Below are 22,158 nucleotides of genomic sequence, written 5' to 3'. Positions count from 1 at the left end.
ACCCACCAGTCCACTAAATTCCTTTTCCTTTCTTCTCTAACATAACCACAAAATCTTTCAACTTATACATATTAGAAATTGCCGCAGTCTGGCTGGGCACAAATCACCGAGCTGCCACAAAGCACTTGTATGTTCAAACAGGAAACTTTATTGCCCGAACTCCACCAGCACTCCACGCACACTCCCTGGGAACTCTCCCAGCTCTCCACCAGGCTCCGCGCCTACTCTCTGGGACCCCGCAAGAACTCAAGGGAACTCCAAAGTAGTGGGCGCTGGAGGCAGCAAGAGCCGCCCTATTGCCAGGACAGTAAAGGTCTATATACAATTGAATACACAGCTTAACATAACCATCATCATCTCAATGGCTCGCTGGCGTCACCTCTCAACCACTCCCTTTTGGCAAAATGCCATGTCATCCCAACTCGGCTGTGGCCCTCAGCAAGAAATTAATTTAGTTTATGGCCCTCTGTATTCTCTTTTCTCAGGTGGGCTCTAACCCAGTTCTCATTAACAACCTCACTCCCCACAAAATATAAATGTTTCATTATTTTTCTTTGACTCTCACCTCTGCAGGATATGGAGCCACCAACCATATCTTTTAAATTTAAATCCAGGACTTTGGACAGATATTCATTCAGAACCCAGGAACCCTTAGCCTTTTGGAAGTATATAGCTTCAAAGATCATTGTATCCAAATAATTGGAGGAGAGAAAAAAAAGAGAAAGAACAGAAAATTGACAAAATCATAGAATTTACAGGGAAATGGATGGCATTAGAGCAGATTATTCTAAGTGAAGCTAGCCAATCCCTAAAAAACAAATGCCAAATGTCTTCTTTGATATAAGGAGAGTAACTAAGAACAGTGTAGGGACGAAGAACAGGAGAAGAAGATTAACATTTAATAGGGATGAGAGGTGGGAGGGAAAGGGAGAGAGAAGGGAAATTGCATGGTAATGGAAGGAGACCCTCAGGGTTATACAGTGGAGGAGGTAGAGAGAGAGGAGGGGAGGGGAGGGGAGAGGTGGGGAGGGGGGAGGGGGGAGGATGGGAAAGGCAGCGGAGCACAACAGACACTAGTATGGCAATTTGTAAATCAATGGATGTGTAACTGATGTGATTCTGCAATCTGTGTATGGGGTGAAGGTGGGAGTTCATAACCCACTTGAATCAAAGTGTGGAATATGATATGTCAAGAAATTTGTAATGTTTTGAACAACCCACAATAAAAATTAAAAAAAAAAAAAAAAAAAAAAGAAAATTATGAATTTATGGAGCTACTGACCTCTGAGCACACCTGAGGTAGGCTGCAGAATTCAGCAAGAGGTCTCCAGAGCGAGAGAGAGGTCAGACAGCATCCAGATTTACCTTCAAATACAACTGGTAAAACAGTGACCAGGGAAACAGCAGCCCAAACAGGGTGGTAGCAGAGTTTTGCAGAGGCCAGACTCTAACTTCAGGAAACATGTACAAACAGAAGAGGCAAAAGGGTTTTGTTTAACTCTTGATAGACCCAACCTGATCTTTTCTTAAAATTGGGAGCAATCTCGCCACAAAGCCATGAAAAAGATAATTTCGTCTTTACTATAAATTACTGCAAATTCTGAATCTGCTTGGAATGCTTGCCCGTGCTTTGAACTCACCCATGCCTGGCTCTCTGACCAGATAGCAGCCCTCTCTGAAACTTAGTGACACCTCATAAATATTGGCCTTCCCTGGCCAGAAAACAACCCTCTCTGAGACTCTAATGGTCCTCATAAATTCTGATGTTGGGGCCAGCAAAAAATGTAAACTACCATTAGTGTGATGCTTGTCAGAGTTCTGTTATCTGTAACTCCCCTTTGTGTAACTTTCTGGGCTATAAAGCTGGGCTGAAGGAAAGCTGGGGTGCTGTCTTTTTCCTGCCGTTTTGGGAGGGAAAGGCAGCCCGGCCGGTCGAAATAATAAGCTTGCTTTAATTTGATTTTAATTAGAGTCAGTGGTCTTTTCTTGCGTCCTGATCTAACACTCTAGACCATCCAGAATTCCAAGGCAATAGAGGTTTTAAGTGTCCCATACTGCAGATAAATCAAGCTGGGCTAAACTTGGAAAAATCAGGAACTGGACAAATTTTACTTGCAGCCAGATTACTTATAAATATATTACTTGCTAGTGAGAGAAAACAAGAAAGCAAGCATTCAAGATTAGTTCTTCAAGCATTCAAGATTAGTTCTTAAATCCCCAAAGATCACAGAGGCCAAATGAGGCCCATCTAACTTCTAGGGGAACTTTAGAAATTCCTCATCTTTGCAGAAAAATTAGCTTTTCCTATCTCATGGGTGGTCTTTTCTAGAAAATGTATTTTATCGTCTTGCTGTAATTAGGACCTTGGAGTGTGCCTAGTCCTATAATGTGTGACAGGCAAATTTTGTTGAGAAAATATCCTAGGAACCAATGTTCACTTAGACTGAAGAGGCCATTGTGGTTCATTGACCTATGGGGATTCCAGCCATCCTGTTGATCGGTCATGATTTCATTATGTCACATCAGTTGTAGATGGATGTACAGGAAAATAATAGTAGTAGGTTACACCATGCCACCTAAAAATCACCAATATAGACATTGAGATTAGGATTCCCTGCTCTTAACAGTAGGCAAAAATAATGAAAATAATAAAGTCTGATGCTTTGAGACGCATATCTTTCCATTCATATCAGCTGTAGTCCCCACTCCCATGTTACCATTTTTCTCCCATGAATCTACCATCTGCATATACCCAAACCCTTTGAGATCTCTTTCTACTTTCTATTTATCCTTTGAAACCCCTGGATAAGCAACCTTTCCTATATTCCCTTCATTACAGAAATCTTCTTCCAATTAAATTTTAAAAGAAAATAATGAGTCTTCTTAAAAAGCTGTTTCTCCTCCCTCTCTCTGAGATGGTTATAGCTCCTGCACTCCAAGTACCCAGGTTTGGGAGCTAGAATTGCACCTCTTTATACATACACCATTACTCATCTACCATCACCTATGAGCCTTTCATATGTCCTGGTTACTATCAACTCCCAATCTCTTTGTCACCTCCCATCATCCACTGAAGTATCAGAAAGCCAGACTGTAGACATATTTCATTCCAGGACCTGCCATTGTAAGGGTCCCGCGAAACATCGGAGAAAGAGGCCACCAAGTGACCACTCATGCAATTGGCAGAAGGGGATTTATTGAACCAGCATGCTGGGGCTCCGTGCCCACTCAAGAATGGAAAACAGCCCAGAGCCCCGAGCAGGGGCTGAGCACTGCTTAAGTACACTTTTTGGGGAGGGCGGAGGGCTTTGTATACATCAGAACAAATCATCATGAGGCGCGGGAAAATTGAACAACAACTCCTAAACATGATTAGTTCATTCATTGGTGGGAACAGGTCAGGCTGGAGTGATAGGTCATTTCTAAACGGGGGTACACATTCAAACTGATTGGTTTTAGGGCCTAAAGGACTACGTGACCAGTTACACAGAGCCCTTCAGTTATTAAATAACCAAACAGCCAGGGGAAATGTTTACTGGGCAATTCCAGTATTGTCCTAACAGCTACAGGGATTTCAGGTTTTGCAGGTAACATAGAAACCTAACAATACCTAATCCATTACATTTTAACTCAGACCTTACAGCTTAGAAACTTTACAACACCCGGTCTTTTACCCTTTAACTTTTATGCTTTAACTTCAATTTCTTTTACCCTTACACCATCATCTTGAGAGACTTCAACACCCATGGAGACAACCTGTCCAATATCCCAGTACAAAGCTTCTTGTCATTGTCTACTCCAATGACTGGCTCTATTCTCCTTAAGCCACATACTCCTAAGACATGATAACCATGTTTACACATAGAAATGTTCCACTAGTTAAAAAAAAGTTGAAAAAATTCTTACATTATAAATAAAATACCCATTTTCCTATTTTCTAAATCCGACATTCCTGTTTTACCTCATCATTGACTTCATTTAGACAATTTAATTCCTTGATTCTTCTATTTTTTCTCTATATACCAGTTTCTGTCTCTTTACTTCTGTATTCAGTTTAGATCTCACTTTTAACACTTGACACCCTATTATCCATATCTGTAATTCCATATTGGTAATTTCCTTTCATCACACCTGTCTGGCACCCCAATTTTGAAATTATCTTGACTTTCTGTCTCCTTTACTGTTAAGGTAAAACTGCTGAGTACTGCAGTACTGAGTCACATGAACTATTGTTTTCTTTAGTAATTTGGTTCCACTAAATAAATCAAGGTCCCGAAACTGAAATGGACTTTCAATACTCCTTCACAAATCTTTCAATTTTTCCCTGGGCTTCCCTCTATCAAACCTTTCATCAAATCATCTTGTTTATCACTTCTAGATTCAAGACATTGCAGTCATCAGCCTACTTTGTGATCATTACCTATATAATTACCAAGAAGATAAATAAACTTCAGATTAAAACTATTTCATTATTCAGTAACTATATGTATGGTCTACACTATAATATCTCCTCTGACCCACATGTAGATAACATCACTCTACCAATGGTACACATTCTAGACCCTTAGGACAGAAACATTTTTTAAAAAAGCCAGAAATCCTACACATAGAGGGACAAGGCAACTGAAGAACCTCTTAAGATCTTTTCCTTTAAATAATGTACTCAGAATACAGCACTTATTTTTTTCATAGGTGTCTGTACAGAATAAAACTCACAAAATTCCATAGAATTTGAAGACATAGAAGAAATCAAAAGTGGCCTTAAGATTCACTCTATGGACCAGAGGAGCCATGAACTGGCTGGGTGAGCTCCTTGTTTTTGGCAACCGACACGGCAAAGGAGCAGACTCCAGTGTCAATGCTGATGTTCAACATGTCTTCCCTATCCCTTCCTGGAGATTTCTGGAAGTTCCAAATCTTTAATCTGGATCAAAGGCTTTGCAGGAAGATGATGAATGGTGAAGCTGAAAGAAAGAAACCAATAACAAACAAAAACTCAGACATAACACCCATACTCCCCATACTTGAGTCTTTTAAAAGTTAGGGATGGCAGAAGGAAGAAAAGGTCAGTGAACCACAAAAACAAAACTTGAATGTTTTAGAAAGGAAAAGCAAAAGTAGGGAGACAATTGAGACCACAATCAAGAGAAGGATGGCAAAACAAAGAATGGAATGGAATGGAACAGAAAGGAAAGAAAAGGGAAACAACACTGTGCTCTCACCTGACATCTGGCTTGGGTTGCAGAGAAAATGTCAGATTATGCCTAAACCTCTTGCCCTGGAGGATGTACTTGAGGCATACTTGTCCTGTACACCCAACTGTCTATAATTGGAGAAGACCAGAAATGATGGAAGGCAGAGATCACCAGGAAAAGGGTCAGGACAGGAGAAACTTCCCAGCTCAGCTTATTATAATTTCTTATTAATAATCAGGTAGCTGAGGAAAACAGAAACCTAAAATGATGGGGGAAATGTGGGCTGGTTCTACAATCTCTACAGTCTACAATCTCTTGCTGAAATCCTACTATACCAACCAGCTTCATTGAAACTGTCAGGGCTATAGTTACTTGACCAGGGGAACAAACAAGATTAGGACTCACCCATATCAACAGTTGGGCATAAACGCTGAACCTATGACCCCCAGAGATGACAGTAATTTCTTGGATAAGCATGTTAGTAGCCACACCAGGATGCAAATTCCAGTTCAGTGAGGCATTATCTACTATAGACTGTAGAGAGTGTTTCTGGGAATTAAAAGCCTAGTGGAGGAAAGGGAATATAATAAGGATAAGAAAGCGACAATTGGGCTGGGGATATGGCTTAAGCGGTAGTGCGCTCACCTGGCATGCGTGCGGCCCGGGTTCGATCCTCAGCACCACATACAAACAAAGATGTTGTGTCCACCGAAAACTAAAAAATGAATGTTAAAATTCTCTCTCTCTCTCTCTCTCTCTCAAAAAAAAAAAAAAAAAAAAAAAGAAAGAAAGCTACAATTACCTGAGTGTTAATTATGTATCAAGTGCTATGTGACCTAGGACATGCTATGTCTAAATCTTAATTCTATCCTGGAATATAGAAATTATTTCTCTTTCCTTACATATGAGGAAGCTAAGGGCAAGTGCTTTCACAACATAAATGTTAATGAAGAAAATTTTAGGGAAATGAGTCCTGGCCCCTGAAGAAGGGAATTAGAATAGTAATGATACCAACTGGAAAAGAGGAGCTTAGAAATAGAGCAAGAGACATCTTCTCCTTTTGCATACTGATAATGAAATACCAATTTGCCAGTGTTCCTATATATTAGACATCTTCTCCTTTGCTCTGTATCCTTGGCATAGAAGGTAGGCTATAGTATTAAAACAGATCCTGGAGCACAGATCTGGAGTCTCAAATATGAGAGCCAAAGCTCTTAGTTTTCTCTGTCTGCTGTCAATACAAAAGCTTCACCCTCTATCATGATCTCATCTCTGGGCTTCCAGTTACTAGGAACAAGTAGGGCCTGGAATCATTGTGGACACATTTGTCAAAAGGCACAAAGCAGCCTCATTAACGACATAACCCAAGTTTTGGGAATTTGGAAAAATGTATACTAGAGGCAAGCTATGCTTCTGTCCTGTTAGCAGTGTTCCCTAACCTTTTGCATACTTGGTTTGAATTGCCCACCTCTGGACACATGGCTTGCCCCTCACCTTGAACTGCATCCTGTCCTTGCATGTTTTGAACTCTGAGGTGCCCCCTGTCACCTGGGCAAAGTTTTGTATTAAGCTGTGGAGGCACCTTCTCCAGTGCCAAATGAGAAACATCTGCAATTGTAAATGAATGGAGGTTAGACACAGGCATTCAAGAGTGGACTTATAAAATTAACACAGATGCTCAAAAACATACTACTTTTTTGACCAAATGTATAATATTCTATAATCTAGAGGCCACATTAAATCCTTTAAATTAATGATACAATTTAATCATTATTTTTTTATAGGCTAGCTGCTGTTTCTTTTCATGGATAAGGTAATGAACCCCAAGTTATTTACTAAATCTGTCCAAGACACCACATCCCTATTAAATAGAAGAGAAGGCACTGGAGTTCTGGGCTGACCACAAGATTCCCACGAAGATCAAGAAATAAATAGAAACCATCACCATTTCTAGCCTAAGGCACTGTATCTGTCTGACATGGCCATTCCTGGGACATGAAAGTTTGCCTCCTGTTCCCCTTACTAGAAAATTATCTCATCCTGTCCTAGTCCACAATTTTGTTTCCAATACAGAACTGTCTATAAACAGAGAATACAATACTTGTATTTTTAGAACATGTGAAAGAAATATTTTTCACTATAAATTAATATGCTCTAAATTTGGCTTTGGTATCAATTTCTTTTGTTTGGGGTTAATGAATAATTATCCCCAAATAGAGTGAACTTACACTTAGGAACAATGCTCTTCACTTGTGAGGACCAGGCATAACTGGGGTCCTTCTCAGGAAAGTTTAAAGCTTGCTAGCATCTTGATCATGTCACTTTCACATTAACAACACAATCTTTGAACTGAAGTCTGGGTTATAGAATGTTTATAGTTTTAAATGTTTTTTTTACATATAAATCAAAATTGAAGAGTTTTTGTTGATGGCTGTCTTGCTATAACTCACTAAAGTGTTTCAAATGGATGATAATAAAAATAACAGAATATCAGAAAAATTTAAATACTACCATATTTTGTGGCAAAGACAATTCCTGACATTTTGCATAGTTTTATTCATTTAACTCTCATGATAAACATATAAGTACTATTAGCATCACCATTTTCAGGGAAAGAACATTAAGTCTTACAGAGGTTAGAAGATTTTCCCAAACATATAGAAACTAGACAAAGTACAAATAACATGTTTAATTCCTTAATACATTATACTTTATAATAGTCAAATATGACTCAAATAAATTGTCCTGTGTGACTTCTGGTCACAGGGATGCTAAAATGTGATATTTCAATCCAGTTGAGAAATAGGGAAGCCATAACGAACACATTTAATAATTTGTTTGAAAATATCAAATACAGTGAGACAATTAAATCAAATGTCTCCAAATATAATGAAAAACTAACGAGACTGGGAAGAGAGGGAGACCCAGTGCAATGAGCCTGGCCTTTGGTGTCCATCTACACTTTGAGGCAAGTGGCAAGTGACAAATGGATGGCTGAAACCTGAGCTGCTTCACAGAAGTGAGAGAAACATCAGGGACTGAGACTTTCAAAGCAGAAGCATCCTAACCTCAGGTTTTTGAAAATAACCCTGCTGGAGGGGAAGGGAGGGGACATGGGGTAACAGTGTGGTTTTCTACAGGAGAATTCTGGCATGTTAAAAATGAGTTTGACAGGAGCTTGATGGATGTTCTCTTTCTCTTTACACCTTTTTGTCTTCACACATGAAGAAGTTACTGATATCTTGAGGGCAATTAAAAAGCTAAGGGTAATAGCAAGAAACACAGGTATGAAAGGAATGTGATTTGTGTTGTGGTTACAGGACCCACGCAGTGCCATGTGAATTGCAGTGCCCCCTGAGACCACTGCTGACACTGCCTGCAGAGAAAAGCCTGACTCAAGAATTTTAGTTACCAACAATATTTTTTTCTCTACAAAATTTAAAAGCAGATTTTTATAAAATATCAATAAAAAAACTCATTTTTGCTTTTTATTAATGTTTTAATAAAATTTACGAATTAAATAGTAATTAATTAGCAAATTATTAATTTTTATAAATATTTTTAACAAAGTTGACATTTAGAGAATGACACAAATTTTAGAGAACTATTGTCATTGTGATGGCCAGTCTATTTCTAATATTCCTCTACCTCTCAGGTATAATCCTGTAGGGTTCTTTTTTAAAAACCTTAGGATGCTTCTGCCTTGAAAATCTGATATTTCTCATGGGATAATTAATGATGGTGAAATGTGATGATCATTACTATCCAAAGTACATGTATGAAGACACAAATTAGTGTGAATATACTATGTATACAACCAGAAATATGAAAAATTGTGCTCTATATGTGTAAAAAGAATTGTGATGCATTCTGCTGTCATATATAAATAAAAAAATTACATAAAAAATTTAAAAAAGAAATAAGAAAAAATCCATTTTATCTGTAATAAATAAGGCCCTATGAAAATATAAGTATTGCTGAAATTCCCATAAACCGAAGAGGTTAAAAAAGCAAAACAGCTATTGGGGGTGGGAAGTGGGGGAATAAATAAACAACAAGGATGAAAGGAATGAAAGTCAAGTGTCAATAAAGTGTTCTTTTTTTAACAACAACAACAAAAAAGAAAGAAATAAAGAAAAAAGAAAACCACACTGTTTCATTCCAGAGGCTGTGATGCCTCTTTGAACAGGTCCAAGCTACCTAGTACTCCACTGTCATTCTCATGGTGTCCTCACAGGGTCTGTTCAGAACACTGGGGATTTGTAGTTCCTCCCCTTTAAGCTTAATCGAAGACCTGTGTTTCACTCCACGAAAGCAGATCCATCACATGGAGTTAATGACAAAGAAAAATGCTTCTGTCTTATCTCTTAACTATATGATAGAAGACTGCATTCATTATGCACCATATTTCAATAACACTGCAGTGAAGCTCTGGGGCACAGATTCTTGAACAGTTTTCAGTCTCTGCCCTTCTGTTAGCTCTGCTCCAATTCCTACATGTTGAGGGGTTGGGGGGACCTGGGATAGAAGGTCTCCTGCGAATTTTCTTGATTGGTTTCAGGATTTCCAGGTCTGTACACATAAGCTAACTCTCTCCACTGCCTTCTCCACGGTCTACTGATTGCACTTCAGTACCTGGTGGCATAATACCAGCTCCATATAGTCCACTGCTGAGAAACCCTATCAGATAAAAATCCTACTGACAGTCCCAAAGTCCAAGTAAATTACACATTATCTTTTTTCCCAGTCTAGTTTCTTCCTAATAATTTTTGGTTTTTTGGACTTTATAGCCTTTCCAGAAAATTCTGAAAGTATGTCTGATAGGAAGATCCAAATCCATAGATGTTAAAATAGCAGCCATAGGAAAACTCTTCAGCAGTAGAAATAGTGCTTTCTGAAGGTGAGAGAGGATGGGGAGACTGAGTGCCAGGATGTGGAGGCACACAGACCCTGCCAAGCTAACTCTTGAGAGTCTAGAACGTCACCCTGATTTATGCCACTTTACATTCCATATCCTCAGAGTGGTTGTGCCAGCTGTTTCTCATGCAGACCAATAGCTCCAAATGAATCCTAATTTACCCCTTTGGATTCATTCTCGCTTGAATATGTGACTCAGAGAAAAACTGATTTTTACCTTAGCTCTCTCATATGTGGCTGAGACCCATCCTCCCCATTCATTGGAAACCACATTTTCTATGATCAGTCAATGAGAAACATAAATTCTCCATGAGGCATTGATGCCTCAACTTCTGGGATATTCAGAGAGAAATTCACCATTACACATGAACCACCCATCAAATTATCTATATAGAATACATGAAGACACTCTAAGGAAAAAAAAAAAACTTAAGTACAGAATCAAGTGTAGTGAACTCAAAGGGAGCTAGAAATCTCAAATCTAAACTCCTGTGTTTGGTCCTTAGGCACTCTTCTTGTAAAAGGCTTGAATTGATTTATAAATATATAAAAGAGTCAGAAGTAGAACATATATGAAAAGGAAGAAAGAGACTAAAAGTAGAAGGCAAAAGCAAGAGTTACAAGTGTCACTGGAGGTTAATTTTTTGGCAGCTCAGCAAATTGGTAAGACACATAACATTAACTTTTTCCAGCCTTTGCTAAGAGAACCACACAAGTTCATCTGCAGACATAAACCTTCTTTTTAACTCAAATAAATGCAAATTTTATCACATGGGCTATAGTTTCATCTTTAGTTGCAGCTTTAAAGAACAATGCTCATGTGCATAATTCTTAGGCTAACAAATTACAAAAGCATTGATAAGCAATATACACCCCAGTTTAATTCCATATATTAGGGCATAAAGCACTCACCTGTGATTTGTAGAAGAAAGGGAAGCCCTGAATTCATGCTGAACCTTAATAGCCTCATTCAAGCAATGATGTGAGCAAGACCAGGAAAGACCACCATGAGTGGATAAGTTGTTACAGTCATGGATGTGATTTTACTAGAGGAGCAAGCAAAATTGATGCAAGAAATAAAACACTAGTTTTTAGATGTAAATGAAATGACCATGGCTGGGTTAAGTCAGCTCTAGTTTTACAGCTCAGAGAGGATACAAAGTTAAATCTCAGTGTCCTGTTTTCACAAAGAAATGACTTCAGGATGATTGTTTTAAATTCTTTAGTCACCTTGGCATTCACCATGAGTACATAATCAGGCTCAGTTTAATCTTTTATCCATTGGATACTCCGATAATCAAGCAGGCTACTTAAAAAGTGGGAAAGTGTATATTTCCCAGAATATATTTGACAGGACACTCTTTGATAAGTAATGTTTACACAATCCACATCTCTGGATATATAATGTGAGACTGTTTTTGTTTTCTTGTTTGATTTTTAAGGTGTGAGATAGAATCCTTTCCATGCTGACAGACAGCAGTTTGTCTTGCAGAATGCTAATTCAGGAAGGTTTCAATGAGAATGAAAGGAGTTAATAGATCTAGACTGTTTAGAACATCTCCACAGACATAGCAAGCATCATACGTACATTGTATGCTATGACTCTTTAAGTGTAATTCAAATAATATTCCCCTCCCCTCCACAAGTCTCTCAAGTCTCTATTTCTCTCTCTATTAAGTCTCTCTCTCTCTCTCTCTCTCTCTCTTTGGTAGTGGTGGTGGTAGGGAATTCTAGGATTGAACCTAGAGGCACTTAACTGCTGAGCCATATCCCTAGCACATTTTATTTTTTAGTTTGAGGTGGGGTCTTGCTAAGTTGCTTAGGTCCTCATTAAGGACCTAAGGCTGGCATTGAACTTTTAAGTCTACTGCCTCAGCCTCCCAAAATGCTAGGATTACAGGCATGCAGGACTTGTGCATGGCACAATTCTCACGTTTTTTGTTTGTCTTTTTAAACTTTTGCTCCTTTACTTGCTAGGTTCATTTCCTTATCTGAGAGATCAAGATAGTAATACCTACCTCAATATCATTTTAGGACTGAAGTGATAAAAGAAACAGGAAATTCAGTCTAGAACTCAGATTAAACTGTTAATTATAATTTTAAAAAATTCCTAAATTTTTGTACAATTATTTTATTAAAATATAAATTCAAAGTTAAAAAGGCATCATGTTCTGAACACACAGTAAGCAAATCCATTCTGTATTTAAAAAATAATATTATGTTTTGCTTTCCCCTGTACTGGCAAGCTACATGGGATATAACATTAACATTTTTTTACTGAGCCAAGCTGTTACTCAATGTTGTCATGTGCTTCTTTGTTTGTAGGAGAACAGCAAGTCAACTAGATTAAATATAAGACCTAGGGAGCTGCCACTGAGTGTCGTGCTGGAAGGGAAAATACCATGCTTGGCCACCTTTCATACTGAAGTGAAGCTCTTTCAGCATTTCACATTGATGTGTTCAACTGCAGCTATAAAGAGGAAATGAAAGTAAGGATATTTGAGGGAAATTCCAAGACAGAGAGTCACTTCCCAGGAAGTAACCACAAAGAGAGAAAGAAAACACCGGGATTCTTCTAGGGTATGCCTATGTCCATAGCTATTCATAGTAGCAGAGTGGAGGCTGTGAACCTTATTGTAGTAAATCAGGAGTTCTACATCCCTGTCAAACTTGTATCCTTCAATCATGGAAACCTGAGTTTGGGACCAGCAAGGGAGCCAGATTGGAACCATCACTCTTTTCTTCCTGGAGCTGAGGTCAGAGCTGAGGGCCACAGGCTTCCTCCACCAGTGAGCATGACCAGCAGCAGAGGGGAGAATCAAGAGACAACTCAGCACATTAAACCTGGGTGAGGAGGGAGCACAGTGCATCCCCTCTGGGTTAATAGGGAAAAGTAAGGACCACCTGGGAAGGGCTGGACAAAGTCAAGACCCAACACCCAAGAAATAGGGTCCTGGCAACAACACTCCTCTGATTTACTAGAGCAGAAGTCTTATCATCTGCAAGGAACTGAATGGACTCCAAGGGAAGTTGGAGCGAACCCTCTGGATACCATGCTGGGAGCTGATGGTGGCAACCAGGCTGAGTGTGTAGAACAGTTCCTTCAAAAGGACAACAGGAGTTTGTATATCATCGCACTGTCCCCAAAGCTTGCAAATAGTTATCTTGCCAGCACTTTTGGCACCCCCGTAACTGTAAGAGAAGTTTCCCAATTATGCCACCACTATTATTCAACGAGGACAGGTACTTATCAGAAAGATAGTATCTAGGATTCAAAATGGCTAGGAGCAGGTAGCACATGGCCCCATGTGTTTCCTGGTGCAACTTGTGCACATACCTCAGGGTGAGCTTCACCTTCAACCCAGGCTAGAGGTTCCCTAGATTCTAACAGAAGACATCCCCAGAGTACCTGTCTTCATCCAATATGTAGGCATGGAGATCCAGGACATTGCTTCCTCACAGTTCTTTTGGGCCTAAAGATAATATGATGAGCAATGAAAAAAAGAAACTTAATATGAAGAGACTAGGAGCACAGAAAAAAAGACTGTTGGAATGGCAGTACTATGGACTTTGGCATGTTCCCAGCTACAGTTAGAATGCCTCCAATTGATTTTTCCCAAAAATTACTTTAGAAACCAGCAGTTAGAAGCAAGAAACAGCATTCAAAACCAGCGTGATTTGTGAAGGTGCCACTTGTAGCAATTGTAAAGATTGTGTAGAAAGGAAAAAAAAGAAGAGAGGAAATACAGTACTCATCCTTGTACCTCCAATTTGTTCTGTAATTCTGCCACAATATTCTTCCCATCTCTCAAGGAATCGAAGCTATAGACAGCAGAGTCTTCATCCATGGGGAACACAAAGGAGGCCTCCAAAGGCATTTTCTCCTCATTCTCATTGTTTAAGATTGCAGACAGGACAGTCACAAACTCATAGATAGACAAGGTCACAGAGATGCCCTTCAGTGCCATTGGGAATACATGAGTATCAAAAAGTTCAAGAAGCTTTAGTAGAAGGCCTCCTGTAGGCCAAGAATTGGGCTATGTTCTTGGCTCCTTTGGAAGACTGATTAGATCATAGGGTGGCAATATGCTGACACAACATGGCTGTGGAAAACATTTGGCCACAGAAGTATGGCATGCTTCTCTCTAGGGGGTGGAGAGAGGGAATCAGAGGGTTAGTGTTGCAGCTAGGAGGTAGGTAGGTGGAGAGAAAGGCAGGATGATATGAATACTGAGGCTCCTTCTGAATGCTAACCACAGGTGGGGAGGCTGTAAGATTCACCAGTGCCCACTAAAAGGAAATCCCTGAAATACCCTGATGCTGCTTTAAATAGCAGTGCCCTATATTCAGAAGTATGTTCCATACTCCACTCCTTAGGAATATAGCATAAGTGTTATAAACTTAACCCTCCTGAACCTTAGTACTCTCTTTCTAAAATAAAAATAATAGAATTTTCATATAACATATGAATTACATGTGACCTTTTTATACTACAGCATTTCAGAAAGGTGTGTTGCAATAGCGTAAAGAGTGGCCACAATGGCTGATCAAGGTCAAAGCCTTGAATGTTAGGCAGCTGGGAAGAGAGAGGGCTTCCTCTGAGCCAGGTAGCTTTGTCCGTGTTGGACACTAGACATACAAGAGTCTGGCTTAACAGGTCAGAAGCAGGCAGGGAAGGGGAGCAGCAGGGAGGGGCACTGGGAACTTCAGGAGGAGGTAGGTGACCCTGCTGCCTGCACTAGGGGAATCCCAAACCTAAACCTCAGGACTGACAGCCTCCCATTCTGCTCCTCCCAGGGGAGGAGCCCAGTGGACCACCTGTTGCAGGCAGAAGTGGAGAACCTGGGCTTCAGCCAGGAGGAGATGTGGGCTGCACAGTGGGGCCTGCACAAAAACAGAGTGATTTATCTTTAATTTTTCAGTCCTATATTTTTAGTGTTCAGACATTTACAAAATAGGCAGCAGCAGTCTCTTCAATTTCTACATAGATGGGCTTAGAGGCTGCAATGATTCAGTTGCATGGAAGCTTAAAGCCACATTTCCAAAACACAAACTTACATAAAATTGAGAAAACATCACTTATCCCAGAGAAAGAGAGAGGGAGGGAAGTAAAAAGCGATGGAGAGAAACAGAAAGGAAGTAAGGAAAGGGAAAGGGAGCCATGGGGATTACCAGAAGATGGCGACATGACCCCTCCAGGCATCCCCCCAAGGTTCCCCTAAACAGCCAAACCTGCAGAAATCCCTGGGGACACACACCAGGGCTAAGTCCCACACCTCTGGCACTTGCGACTATGGTAGGCACCAACAGATCAGGGGCAGGGGAAAGGAAGGCAGAATGGGAGGCCCTCAGGCCTGAGGTGCAGGGCTGGGAGTCCTCCAGGGCAGGCAGCAGGGTCAGCTACCTCCTCCTGAGGTTCCCAGGGCTCTGAGCTGATGCAAAGTGAAAGCAACTGTGGCTAAATTTCCCTGGAAGCCTTGCCCCCTTCTAGGGACCAGTTATCAAGTGGGGACCATATCACTAAGGGATCAGTGGGAAATTCTTAAAGGTTTGAACTTTTTTCCTGTGGATCCAGAGGAAAGTCCGAGAATTGAGAATGTTGACTTACCTCTGCCTGATCTCTCCAAAGGAACTGTTAAGAGGACAGGCACAGGGAAGGGGCTTGTTTTTTAGGTGAAAATGCTGCAACAGTACATCAGTAATAACAAACAAACAACAAAAACAAGAAGAAATATATATATATGTAAATATTTATATATACATACCTGTAAACAGACTTTACCAAGGGTTTGGTTATGCTGGCCCTGCTAATGTAACAGAGTTCGGAAATTGGGTTCTTTGTCTCATGAATTTGAGGAGTGAAATCCACAAACACAAGGGTGACAGCAAAGTAATAGGATTTATCAGAGTAATAGAAAGAAAGCAGAGTTCCTGAAGGGGAGGGGCCCTAAGAGAAGGATGCTAATGGGTGACTGTTGTCTAGGGGTTTTTTAAAGGCATATCTGATGGCCCAGCAAAGGTGATTGGTGGGGTAAGGGTTACTAACAGGGACCAAACTCTTCAAGCTCTGTGCTTAATATACCACTCAGAAGTGCATAATTTCAATGCCTTATTTACATAATTAAAAGGACAGGTCTCATGTGGTGTTTTTTGACACCTCAATTAAGAAGTGGAAGCAGTTCAGATAGGGGTATGCTTGTGGTCAGTCATTGCTAGGGGTGAGGGCAAGGAGTGCTGTGGTTGAAGCTTTCACAAACAGAAACAGGGGTTCTAACCCAGAAGTCACTGTAGTAAACACAGGGTAGCAAGTCATGGAATGTCTTTCATAACCAATGTCTTCTTTTGGTTTGATGATGTCCCCCTCCCCAACTGCCCTTCTTCAAGGCCCTTATTTTGGCTGCCTATGGGGGATCTATCTTCCTGTACCACTTCTAGGAATATTAGGGGCTTTTTATCATTGATTACTCATCTTTAATGTGAATTCTGTGTTCCTACATTCTACCTAGAGGTAGAGCCAACAACATACTTTGTTGAGATAGCATCCATTTTCTAGGGACCCTGCCTTCCAGGAATGGTGACTTGTTTGTCTCATCAGGAGGGTAAATAAAGTGTTTGATATAATAATTTAAGTAGAATAAGAATATCTTCTTAATTCAAGAATATCAGTGCTCATTTTCTTGGTGTGGGGTGGTTATAAGATGGCTAGAGTTAGGCTACCTTGCTGGTACTTCCAGCCAGCTCTGTTTTGTATGTAGTCAAGGTCATAAGCACCCTGATGCAGCATATGTACTCAAGGTCAAAAATATCTGCTGGTGAGTGTGCACTTATGAAGGTATTTATGTAACCTGTTGGCACTGGGCCTCCTTTGTTTGGCCTGAATATAGAAAAGGTCTATGGAAAGATGCAGGAGTCTGCTGCCACCTTCAAATAAAGCATGTCCACAATTCCATCACCTCACATCTTCTCTCACCTGAGGATCCTGAATATAGTCCCCAGGTCTGAGCCCTGCAGTACACCTGGATGAAGGACAGTATACTTGATCAAATTCCTTGTATCCTCTGTATTTCAAAAGAGCCCATTTAATCTGAAACTTAAAGAAAGTCATATAAATGTAGAGAATCTGTGTTAAGTATATACCATGTGTGTGGATGGCCAGCTTTGATTTAGGTCTCTGTCATGTATTTGTTGTGGAATTTTTTTTTTCTCCAAGTATTCATTCTTGCATCTGTGACATGAAGATAGTGGTATAGTTAACTTCCTGGGTGGTTTTTACAATCTAATGGATCTTAATGGATAGGAAAGTAAATACACACACACACACACACACACACACACACACACACCCATATACATATATAGAAAGCACTATATAAGAACAAATTTTATTTCATAGCTTCTAAATTCTGGTGCAGATATTTATTAGTACTACATATGCCAAATTAATTTGTAAGAAGAGATGATTTACTTATCTGGGTAAAGAGCATAATTTTTCTTTCTCTTAGCTGAAGATTCTGGAAAGCAACAGAGAGAAGCTAGAAAAGTGAGAAGAGTTCATCATCTGATCTTGCTGGGATAAAAGCACAGAACTAAAATTTTACCACAGACCAGACATGACAATCTGGTTGGAAATAACTGAATCAGGAAACACTCTTATGAAGCTGGTTATGAGAAAGAAAATATTTTAAAAAGTCTCTACACCTGGCACAATGAATAAGTAAACAGAACTTTAATAAAGTTCTGTTTGCATTCTATTTTGTTTTTGTTTATTTACTTTGTGTTTATTCATATTTATTTAAACACACTGGACAATTTTATTTTTTTCAGATAAAATATTTAATGAGTCCTATGATCAAATTTCTGGAAGAAAAACACATAATTCAATCTTTGAGTCCCATGTTTTTACCAGGCTTCTATACACAAGGCACTGTTCTGCACATTGACATTATGGCCAACAACAGGACAGACAGAAATCCTCTCTCAACTGGAGTTCACACTGTAAAGGGGAGGGGATAAAATTCAATAAATAAGCAAATAAACAAAGAAGAAAATATCCAGTAATAAAGCACTTAAAACAAAATATCATGTGTGTTTAAACATGAGATATGCTCTGAGAAATGTGTCATTATGAGACCACAGACTGTACTCACACAGACCTAGATGGTCTGTGTTAATCACCAGACATGGCCCCTTGATGAAACCAAGATATTCATTGAACAGACAAGATATTAGACTAGAGCTAGCATAACACAGAACATTGTTTTATTTAAGGGTCTTTTAAAACAAATAGTGGGGATATCCTCTGAGAAGAAAAAAAATAATATAGTATAGTAAATATATAGCCAATCTAATTCATCTGTAGTTACTATCAACTACTGTGTACCCTCCATTGACGCAGTCTGGCTGGGCACAAAATCACGAGCCACTCAAGCAGGAACAAACTTTATTTCCAAAACTCCTGCGAATGCCACGCACGCGGCCTTCTCCTGGGACACACTACACCAACAGGAACTCCCTCCTCCGGAATTCCCTCCTACTGCACTTCCCCAACCAATGGAAACTCTCCAGAGTCCCGGGAGAGCTCCAAAGTAGCAGGCCTAGGCGGACAGCAGGGGTCTAATCTCCAATTGAATGCACATCTTAACATAATCATTATCATCTCAATGGCTTGCTGGTGTCACCTTTCAACCAAAAATGCCATGCATCATTCCTACTTGGCTATGGCTCTCAGCACTCCATAATTGTATGTGCTGTGCAGTGCATGACTGGCAGTGCATGACTGGCAGTGCATGCAGTAGTAGGCTTGTTTCTACCAGAATCACCCTTCCTGAGTTAGACATTGATACATTGTGCTATGATGCTATGATGGTTTGAACATCTTTTCACTGAGAAATGGGAATTTTCATCTCCATGAGTCTCTTAGGTGACACCATCAGAGATGTGATTTGTCCAGTTGTGGAGGGAAACATCATTATGCAATTACATGAGTTTAGTTCAACCCAAAACAAAGAGAGGCTACTTTAGTGAAGTATCTACACACAAAAGTATGATCTTATGCTTTGGCCTTGCTGGATATCCTTTAATATTGATGATCAATTTTTTATAGATTAGTAACCATACCAAGTAGAGCCAATTCCACAGCTGTTCAGAATAAAGGCATTTCCCAGCAGCCTTAAAGCAGGTGTCACCTTGCAATTGAGTACTGGCGCATGGGAAATGAGAAACCACAAGAGACAAGGAATAGGGGAAAATAGGAAAAATGGAAGAATAGACAGCCAAATTCCCCCAGGCTTATAGAGAACAAAGCTTCAATGAGATATCTGCCCAAAACAGAGAAATGAGTGGTCAGGTGAGATTCACAAGCTATTGGTTCCTAATTCCTTGGAAGATTATCTTGATTACTGTGTATTAACTTGTAGCTCTAGAACTATTTCATCATTCAGCACTTAATTGCTCCCTATGCTCACAGAGCTCTTGCTTATGGAGTCTTGGGATATGTCACAGCAGAGGCATCAGAGGGACCATGAAACCATTTAAAATCCCTAAGATGTACAAAATAATTTTGTTTCCACTAACTTGGAGGAAATCACTCTTTAACCTAGCACATAGAGAATTCACTTTCTGTTTGCAAATGAAAAGGACCACTTGAGGTCATCAGCTAGAAAATTCAAGCTCAATTCCATGACTTCTAGGAAAGAGACACATTCAGAATGGACATCCCCACTGTCCTATCAAAAAAAAGTAAGATAAAAGGAGGGGAAATTTTGTTTCTATTTGTTGAGCCAGTATGACCTTCTTGATCATGTAAGTACTCAGAAATTCTCATGTTTATCAACCTCATTCTGAATACTTGGGGTGCAGGATTCATGACTCAGCGCATCGGTTTCTGATGTGATGGCAAGGATCCATTCCCCAATCCCTCTCTCCAGCAAATAGCACGTGGGAATACAATTGTTTATTAGTTTTTTGCTCTCTCCTAATCAATTCAACAGCTGTCACATTCCAAGCACCACAAAATTGCTGAGGATTAAGTATTAGTTGAATAAGTTCCCTGATGTGGTGCAAATAGTAACTTAATGAAACAAAGATATTAAAAAACTTTTCCTACATAGTCAGGTAGGGAGGGGGAGCTTGGTTGGAATAGACGAACTCTAGATAGGGCAGAGGGGTGGGGGATTAGAAATGATGGTGGGATATAATGGACATCATTATCCAAAGTACACATATGAAAACATGAATTGATGTGAATATACTTTGTATAAAACCAGAGATATGAAAAATGTGCTCTATATGTGTAATATGAATAGTAACGTACTCCACTGTCATATATAAAAAAATTAAAAACTTGCTTTTTTATTTTCTGAGGAATGAATACATTTCTTTTTAAATTCCTCCATTTTCATTTTATTTTCCTGAAATGTAGTGTGTTTCCCAAGGTTTGGCCTCCAGTCTTAGTTTGAGCTGGCCTTATCCTGTCTCCTCTAGTGATGCCACTGAGCTTAAGACATAACTCTCCTCTCAATGTAGATACTTTCCAAATCCATCAGCATGGGACTTCCATAATAAATGTAGTGATATGAACCATTTTATTTCATATCTTATGTATCAAAATGTTTTAAGAACATCTTCATATTTGCACTCCGTGGGGAGGTAAATATTATCTTATTTTTTGAAAAACAAACATTTAGCCAGGCGCTGTGGCGCACGCCTGTAATCCCAGCAGCTTGGGAGGCTGAGGCAGGAGGATTATTAGTTCAAAGCCAGTCTCAGCAACTTAGCAAGGTACTTAGCAACTCAGCCAGAACCTGTCTCTAAATAAAATATAGAAAAGGGCTGGGGATGTAGCTCAGTGGTCGAGTGTCCCTGGGTTCAACCTCAGTACCAAAAGAAAAAAAATAAAAAGGGCTGGGGATGTCGCTTAGTGTTTGTGCACCCCTGAGTTCAAATCAGTACCAAAGAAAAACAAACACTTAATGGGTGCCTACTGTGTGCAGAGTACAATTTTAGGAATATCCCACATGCTCAGGGAACAGCATTATGGTGGTGAATGTCAAAGTACTGACTTGTAGGACACAAATGAGAAGCCAATAAAGAAAACATATTCAGTGGTTGGCCTGAACTTCCCCATTTTACCCTTATCATTCTGTTTAAGTTATTAATTTTATCTCCTCTTACTCTCAAAATATCCTGGATGGAATGATAAATTTTGACTGAGTAGTTAAGGGTGAGACTACCTGTGCAGGGAAATCTTTCTGCTTCATTACAGGGAGAAGCAGAATCGTAGAGATGATGAACTACTAGTCTAAAGTCACACCATCTAAAAAAGGATTTGAACTTGGGCCTTTAAACCTTTAATTCAAATTCTTTTGGCTATGCCATGTTGTACATCTCATAGAAAAATGATAGAGTTTGAGTTCAATCTTCTATGAAAGTGGTCTTTTTATTATGGGTGTCCCGTAAATTACTATTTACATTATTATACTTGATTCCATGTGTCTCTGAGGCCTATGAAACTCTCTAGTTGTGAGTGCAGAAATAGTAAGATGGAATATTTAGTGATTTAAAAATAACATTTGAAGTTATAAATATAAACATTGTTTTAATTTAAATTTCAGGTTGCAATAGTGTTATTTTCATGAGAAATTTCATGTAGGCTTTCTTTACTCTGAGTCTATAACTTAAAGAAATCATGTGAATTTTGCTTGAGCCTCAACAATATGACTCTTCTCTCCCCTTGTGTATCAGGATATAATTTTCCAACATAATTCATATTTCACTGTTTTAAATGAATTGGAGCAGGACTTGCATGTGGACTGTGGGGGACACAATAGGCACTTAAGCAGTGGTTCCCAGTCTTCTCCACCATATACATATTTTTGAGCCCCAGAAAATTAAGTAATCTCCATGGGAAGCAAAGTGTATTTTTAAAAATTTCCCCAAATTGTGCTATCAATGCCAGTTTTGCTCATACCCATATTAACCCAGAGCAGCAAGAGTGTCTTTCCCTTGCTCAGAATGAAGGAGTAAATAGAACTCGCTGGGATAGCAC

The 22,158-nt window shown here is 39.5% G+C and overlaps 1 protein-coding gene and 1 pseudogene across 2 annotated transcripts in view; one reads left to right on the top strand and one right to left on the bottom strand.

Annotated features, from left to right (window-relative positions):
- The window catches only part of LOC114088830 (olfactory receptor 8G50-like), a 170,479-nt gene that overhangs the window by 137,816 nt on the left and 10,505 nt on the right, over positions 1–22,158 (top strand). The window lies entirely within an intron of this gene.
- LOC114088988 (von Willebrand factor A domain-containing protein 5A-like) lies at positions 4,883–14,080 on the bottom strand (annotated as a pseudogene).

The sequence above is a fragment of the Marmota flaviventris genome, chromosome 9, assembly GCF_047511675.1.
Source record: "Marmota flaviventris isolate mMarFla1 chromosome 9, mMarFla1.hap1, whole genome shotgun sequence".
Lineage (NCBI taxonomy): Eukaryota > Metazoa > Chordata > Mammalia > Rodentia > Sciuridae > Marmota > Marmota flaviventris.
This window is presented reverse-complemented; position numbering and strand designations above follow the sequence as displayed.